Source organism: Gymnogyps californianus, chromosome 19 (genome assembly GCF_018139145.2).
Source record: "Gymnogyps californianus isolate 813 chromosome 19, ASM1813914v2, whole genome shotgun sequence".
NCBI classification, from domain to species: domain Eukaryota; kingdom Metazoa; phylum Chordata; class Aves; order Accipitriformes; family Cathartidae; genus Gymnogyps; species Gymnogyps californianus.
The window spans coordinates 9353237-9361484 of NC_059489.1; positions in this window are offsets into that span (position 1 = coordinate 9353237).

Genomic DNA, 8248 nt, shown 5'->3' on the forward strand with positions numbered 1-8248 from the left:
TTGCAAGAGCATTTTCAGATAGTTGGATGAGGGTAGAAAGGAGCTTATCCAAGAGCTTGAGGGTAGGAAGGCTCTGCAGAGGGATCTGGACAGGCCGGATCGATGGGCCGAGGCCAATTGTATGAGGTTCAACAAGGCTCAGTGCCGGGTCCTGCACTTGGGTCACAACAACCCCATGCAACGCTACAGGCTTGGGGAAGAGTGGCTGGAAAGCTGCCCGGTGGAAAAGGACCTGGGGGTGTTGGTCAACAGCCGGCTGAATATGAGCCGGCAGTGTGGCCAGCTGGCCAAAGCCAATAGCATCCTGGCTTGTATCAGAAATAGTGTGGCCAGCAGGACTCGGGCAGGGATCGTCCCCCTGTACTCGGCTCTGGTGAGGCCGCACTTCGAATACTGTGTTCGGTTTTGGGCCCCTCACTACAAGAAAGACCTTGAGGTGCTGGAGCGCGTCCAAAGAAGGGCAACGAAGCTGGTGAGGGGTCTGGAGCACAAGTCTTGTGAGGAGCGGCTGAGGGAACCGGGGTTGTTTAGCCTGGAGAAAAGCAGGCTGAGGGGAGACCCCATCGCTCTCTAAACTACCTGAAAGGAGGCTGTAGCAAGGTGGGGGTCGGTGTCTTCTCCCAAGTAACAAGCGATAGAATGAGAGGAGATGGCCTCAAGTTGCACCAGGGGAGGTTTAGATTGGATATGAGGAAAAAATTCTTCACTGAAAGGGTTGTCAAGCATTGGAACAGGCTGCCCAGGGAAGTGGTGGAGTCCCCATCCCTGGAGGTATTTAAAAGATGTGTAGACATGGTGCTTAGGGACATGGTTTAGTGGTGGACTTGGCAGTGCTAGGTTTACGGTTGGACTCGATGATGTTAAAGGTCCTTTCCAACCTAAACGACTCTATGATTCTATGACGAGAGTTGCTAACTCAGTAAAAAAATTGGCTTTCAAAACCACTGCTCTCGCTTGAGACACGAAGACGTAAGAAACCTGCACCACTCCGATCACTGTACAAGCGGTTTTACGCACCTCTGAAACCTGCTCTGGCTTAAAATGGATCCCAGCCACGGGTCCGTACCTTGGCTCAGCTTTCTTATTTGCAGTCAGAAAGATTACGCAGAACTATCTGTAATAATTAACCCCCAAGAGAGAAGTTAAAGTAAAACCAGTAAGAGCAAGCTGCTCAGAAGCAGAAAAAAAACAGATGACAAATTCCTGGCAGGGGCTGGGATGAGGAAAGGCAAACAGAAAGGAGCAGTTGTCATTGAGGAAACCCTGGCAGCTCTCCCCTGCCAGCACTCAGCCCTCGCAAATAAAGATCTCTGCAGCTTCTGCGAAGGTCACTGGGTTTTGTGTGCAGTGGAAGGCTGCTCCAAATGTACCCAATTTGCAGCTTTTGAACTGGCTCCTGGTAAGCTCTGCCCAAGGCTTTTTTGGGGAAATGAGGTGGTGGCATCTGAGCTCAGGGTTGAACACCCCACCTTGCTGGCATCTCCTCCAGCTGTTCTCCTCTGGTTCTGCTGAATTCAGTCTGTGCTGAGGACATCTCCCTCAGACATCTGTATTTCTGGATTATTCATTATGAATTGATTAGTTCATCCCACAGTCACCCTGATCATATTCTTCCTATGTACTAACATCTCAATGAATGAGCAGTCAAGTAGAAAATGAATGCATTAGTGCCTGATTGTATTACTAAGCTCTTGTATATGCTAACAAACGCAGCGGTGTTTAATTCAGCCAAATAACAAACAGGTAGTTACAGAGTTAAACAGCACAAGTTTCCAAACAAGAGTAAAACATCAAAAAACCTCTTAATATCTTTTGGGTTTAGCATTCAAATTAGCTTTGGACATGAGTGTTTGCTTGAGGAGAATTCTTTTGTCTGGGTATAGAGACATTTTCCTGCTAGTATTTTCACAATTATGACACTGAACTAGCCACTTTCATCCCTGCCAGGGTAGAATTGATTACAAACCACCTAGTTAATTAAAACAACAACTTGCATTCAGATCTGCTTTTTAGCAGAAACTAAGCTCAGAAAATTATTTTTTGTAACTCCATTGGAATTGCTATTTGCAATTCAATACGCAAGATAAAGTTCTCTGCTGGGAACAGAGAAACACAACTTTTTTTTTGTGGCTTTTTTTTTTTTTTTTTTTTAAATCATACACTGTATGAGATAATTTCCTATCTCCATCCACAAGCAACTACAATTGTATATATGAAAAAGGAAAGCTCAGAGAAAGCACGCTAATCTCAAAAGAAATGGGTACATTTTCTAAGGAGGTTGGCCAGTCAGGAACTTTGATTCTTGTTACATTGACTTACTGCATGATACAGAGAATAGCAACTCTCTGGATCACAATGTATTCATCAAAACTTTATGAGCCATAGATAAAAAAGTCTGGAAAATTTCCACACAGACCAAGCCTCAGGTTTGACTCCCTTGTTTACAACAGACCAGTACTTCTGCAGACCTGTGTGGAGTCCGAGCACACCCACCGCTACTGCATTCGGTGGGCCCCAAGCTCACAGACTTACTCATGCTCCTCAAATTTACAAGGATATTTATTCAGTGAGCTTTTCATAAGGATTGCCAGACAGGCTCAGGTTGTACAGGCAACCAATGTCCTAACAGGTCCATGTTACACCTCGTATCAGCTGGCTACCATTAAAATGTAACAGGGGCAGTATTAAAAAAATTGCTCTTCCTTCTTAGCAAGAAAAGAATCCGCTACAACACCAAAGACACTGGGATAGCTGTTAGTACGAGGCCTGGGCAGCATCGCCCTCCACAAAAATGTGGGCACTGACCCCTCTAGAGCCCATCAGGGTGACAATTCAGAAGAGCAAAAGCTGTGTCCAACATGATCTGAATACAGCAACGTGACTCAGCTGTGAGATTGCATTTCTTAGGCAGCCTTACTGGCTTATTGCCTTGCACAAAAAAACCCTAAGAAATCCCTCCTGGATTTTACCCCATTGACATTTTTCCTAAAAGGGAAAGCAATATGCAGCAACGTTGCAGAGAGGCCCTGGGCAGGGCCAGCTACCCCATTAGAATCTTTTCGGATCACTGCACTGCAGAGGCCCCAGATGCTTGCAAAACCAAACCTGCCTGTGATGCTGGATGGCTGAGCCATGGTACCGTGAACCGTAGCTGGGCCAGCGAACAGCCTTGCAGAACCAACCCTCGTGCGTCTTCATCCCCCTGCACTCCTTGCACACGCAGCCAAGCACGGCAAGAGCCACACACGCATGACATTCCTGTTACTGACCCAATGCCAAATCCCTTTTGAGAGCAATGGCCTCTAACAGGGGGAATTTGGCTGCTCCTTTGACTCAAAGATGGGCACTTCTCCCAGAGACTGGCTGAGGGAGATTTTAGTTTCCCATCTCCTCTAAACCTCTAATGCACTGGACTTGCCTTGACTGTGTGAAGATGGCCAGACTCTATGGCCAAAGACCTGTCCTTTCACGAACAGTAGGACATTGTGGAACTGACAGCTCAAATCCACTAAGTAGAGTCTAAATTAGAGCCTGCAAGAGGTGCCTATAACAACCTGAGCGGAGAAGACTGACTCATCCCCTTGTTTTCCCCAAGCACAGACTGTATCTGTTTGGCAATAGACCAAGGAAAATGACAGTATAAACTGCCAGATCCCAGCAAATCTCTTCTTTTGCTGCCTCTGTTTTTCATTTCCAAGAGACAGAGTTGGCTTTGTTGCTATCCCATAGCGCAAGCCTCATTCTCAGGTCTAAATATGGCTCCCCCATCTTCTTAATAGGCAAAGCGACAGAGGAATTGGTCTTGTACAACGTTAGAAAAATTCTCTCCAAGAGTCAGTCAGTCCTCTACGCCTGTTTGTGGTCTCCTCGATCAGTAGAAAGACAAGTGGGCTTTGCATCATGCTGCTGGGGAGCACAGTTAAGGATCGCCGAGGTTTTGCCATAAGGTCCCCCCACCAGCACATGGGAGTCCTGCTGGCTGCATCCAGCTTGAAGGGAAGGTTTAGCACTTGAAGTACTTCGCAGGTGAGAGAGTCCTAACAGAGGTACGAGAGACAAAAGACTGCCAGAAATGCTGTATTCATCGGCTTTTCTGTATTCATGGAAGAGATGTGCAGGTTTAAAAAAAAAAAATATATATAGTAATAGTCTGACTTAAGTGCAGATGAAAGCTGCTGGGCTCCGACTCCCAGGAGAGCTCTGCAGGAGCAGCAAGAGCAGCCGCCGTGCAGACTCCTTTGAGGACCTCCAGAACTAAAACTGGAAGAATTGCCCCAGGAAAGGACTCCAGAGCTGCTGCCGCCTCGGTGGCTGGGGCAGAACTAGTCCTGAAAACGGGGTGTTAGCACAGGCCAGCAGAAGAGTCAGAAACTCACCCTCATTCTCTGCAGCATCTGTTAGTCCTGATGTAAGGCCAGCAGAAATCTTGGTTTTGCAATTTGAGCATGCTTCCACTAAGAACCGCAGTGAGACCATTCACTCTTTTTATACAGCCCACCAAAGAGCCATTTAGTGATAATGACCAAACTTGGTTTCATCTTGAAAACCTTTAATAGACTCCTGTATATTATTGAGGTTTTAATGGAGCTAGTAGAAAAACAGAAAAAGTAACACACACAATAAGAAGCAGCTATGTTTTGTTTTCTGTATTCAGAATAAACCATTATTTTGAATTTTTCCTAAATATTTTCTATACTTCCCATACTTCCCCATTCCCTCAGAGAAGTTTATTATTTCAGATTTTCCATCATATCTTTTCCTTTTCCTTCATTTTTTTTCCTTCTTTCTACAGACATAGAAGGAAAAGAAGAAAAAGAGTACAAGAAAAAGGAAAAACAAGTGGTGATGACCCTGTTAGCCATTCTGCCAGGACTGACTGCTCCCCACGAGTCTGCCCTCTTGCTTTTTCACTTACAAGGGCAAAGAGCTTGAGGAGGCAGCACGCACGAGCTCTGGGCAGAGAGCAGGACATAGTTCACGAGCTGTGTGACAAGTAAGTGACGGCATTTGATGGGACATGATTGGAAGAATCGTCTAGTCTTTCCAAAGTAAGAATTAGAAGCTGGACATGTATAACTAGAAGTGGGTCAGCAAACCAGTTCATTTGCCTTCCCTTGAGAGATGCCATTCTCCCTTTCTGGTCGAGGAGGGCAACAAGCCAGGGGGATCTCCAGGCCTCTATGAACACTAATGGACCCAAGGAAAGGAGAGGATGGGGCCCTCCAAGTGCCCCTCAATGTAAGCAGACAAGGACAGCAGCAATGGTTTAGCCATCTTAGAAGTATTTTGCTTGCACAGAGACAAACAGTACCTACCTGGTAACTCTATAGTCCCAAGACTTGTCCTGTACAAACAGGATAAGCCTCTCCATAGAAATTATCTTCTTGACATTAGATAGGCGTTCCTGAGCCAGAAGAAGAAATTCCCTCAAGAACAGTGATAAGACCTCTCCAACTGCCGGGAACAGCTAGCTTATCAAACGTTTATGGTAATCAAAAGAGAAGGTGATTATATTCAACCCCAATGGGTTAGCATGAATATCAGGCAACACGGGCACAAGTACTCGTGATTATGAGCTCCTGGATTAAGAAAGCCGATTAGATATAAACAGAGGCATCAGTAGCAAATGAAACTAGGACCTCTGTTCCCAAACACAACTCTACCAGTTGAGTGAATTTGATCTAAACACTAGAAGAAGCAGATATCAAAAGCAAAACTGCTTTAGACAGAAACAAATTTGACAAACACATGGTTTACTCAACACGTGTGACTGAGTAGATCTCTAGTTTCACCCCATGCCTCCCATGGAAAGGAGAACCTATGAGGTTTTTACACTTGCAAGTGTAACGCTAAGTTTGGGAGGCAAACTGCCTTGGAGGAAATCCTTAGAGCAATTAGAAGTTAGGTTTTATATGACATGAAGTAGTAGTAAGATGGACTGTCTATAACACAAGGAAAGCCTTGTCTTGCTTCACTGGGGAACCAGGTACCTGAGCAAGATACCTTGTAAAATCTGCAGGAATTGTCCAAGCAGTTCAGAAAAGAAACATAGGGCTGGTCAAAGTCATCAGACTAACAGGCCTGCAGACAGATGATTTTTGTTAATAGACCAAAAAAAAAAAAAAAAAGAAATAAAAAAGGACAGTATGGCCTGAGAAACAAAAGACTTCCCAGCACTATTTGGTTTAACCTGTAAAAAGCGTCTCCACAAGTGTCCACACACACACACACACGTGTCCAGCCCTGAAGGTGTTATTAAGGAGCAACAGATTCCACTATAGAGCTCTCTATCCCACTTCCTAAGATTTCTAATCCCTACATGTTCAGTTGTATCCGGGAGAAGTCCTCCTGATGACCTACCATACGGATCCAAAAAATACTCCTGCCTTGTCTTTGCATTGCTCAAAGTAGGAAGGCAACGAGCATTACTCACAGAAAGTAGCTGTGTATTGCTCAAAACAGGTAAATGGCTTTAACTGGTTTAATTTTTCATTATCAGTCATGTTTAGCCTCCAGAGCTACTTTTCACAACCTGTAGGAGTTCATATGCTTGGAAGAACTATCACAAAGCTGGAGAGAAATACAGGGTGGGAAATGCCTGCTCTGGATTTTGTACCAGCACTCTTGGAGTAAAATACTTCACTCAGGCAAGAGCTGGAAAGAAGTAGAGAGGCAAAGCGGGAAGATGACCTACTGTTTTGTCCAACAAGATCAACTCATTGCCTCCAAAAGAAAGAGTTGAGACATACTATTACAGGCAGCAAGCAGGGTTAATTTCACAAAACCCACAGGTGGACCACTAATACATGTACCCATCTCATACACCTTCTAGGGAGGTGCTCCTAATTGTGCCGCTACAAAACAAGACCATGTAACTCCATGAAACACACAGCCAGCCTGCTTTCCATCAGTGAACCAGCCTTCAGCTGAAGCCCTTTCACGAGAAGGTCCCAGGTCCATTGAAGGCAGCACAAAGGCCCCATGAGGATGGCCATCATAACAGGAGAGTGGGAAGCCCAAAGTGATGGACACTTACACCATGTTTGTGGCAGTGGGGAAACATTGCTGCTGTTATCTGTGCCAAAATCAGGATCTGAGGCAGTTCAGGTGCCTTCAAACTCCTTGCCCCATGGTGCTTCCAACATGCACAACCAAACTGCCCGGTTGGCCAGGGAGGAAACATGGAGGAACCTGCCCGACATCCAGCCACGGCCACGCTGCCAGCTCATGCAGGAGCCATCTTGCAGCTTCCCAGCCCTCCAGCATCTGCCTGAACTGAGTGGCAGTCTTCAAAGTACAGCGCTTTCTGCTCCTCCCTGTACAAGGGCATGCCCAGACAGCCTACAAAAACAGCGGGTGGGAGCTGGGAAGAAGAGGCCAACAGTTTAGGGTGGGGGAAAGGAGGAGGCAGGTTGTTGGGGGTTTTTTTGGCGGGTTGGGGTTTTTTGGTTTGTTTTTTTGGTTTGGTTTTTTGGGGTTTGGGTTTTTTTTTTTTTTGAGGAGCTGCGGTGTCATCTTGTTTTATTTTCTGACATTGCAGGCTGCTGGCAGGATGACTTGGTTGCCAGGGAAACTGCTGGGAAGGTGCACAGGGCTGCTGCCCGCATCCAGGCGCCAGAAATGCCTGCCATCAGCAAGGCAGCACTCCCCACAGCAAGGCTGCCCGCTACCACTGGCCTCACCATGCCCACACCATGCCAGGCCACAGCGGACGGGGGCAGAACCAGCAGCAAGCCAAGCATCTGCTCCCGCACTGCCCGGATTAGGGGCTAATCCAAGGCTCCTGAGCCACGGAGAGAGCCCTGCGCAAGGGCCACAGCGTACAGTCAGCCCTCGCCCACCAGCAAGGACAGGTTAGCACAGCGCCTAATGGAGGCTCTATTTTTGTTGTTTTTTATTTTTAAATCACTGCCATTAGGAGAATTGTTTTGGTTGGCAATTTGCAATAATCAATTTGAAATCACAGTCTGATTAGTTAATGCACTTTCTGCTGCTCTCTCCTCCTAATTTGATTGGGAGGAGAGGGGGACATTTTCTGGTTTGTGACTGTACTACAGCTCTCACAGTACCTGCGTGCAGCAAACACATCCCTGCTCCTCACCAGTCCCCGTGGGGCTGCGCCAGGCTGCAGCTGCACCGTGTGCCCTGCAGCATGTCCCAACCAGGTACAAGCTGGGTGTCCCCTGCCCTCTCCGGGCAGCCAAAAGGCAACCATCCTTCCCTGCACACCCCGAGGAGTCAGCCAGCG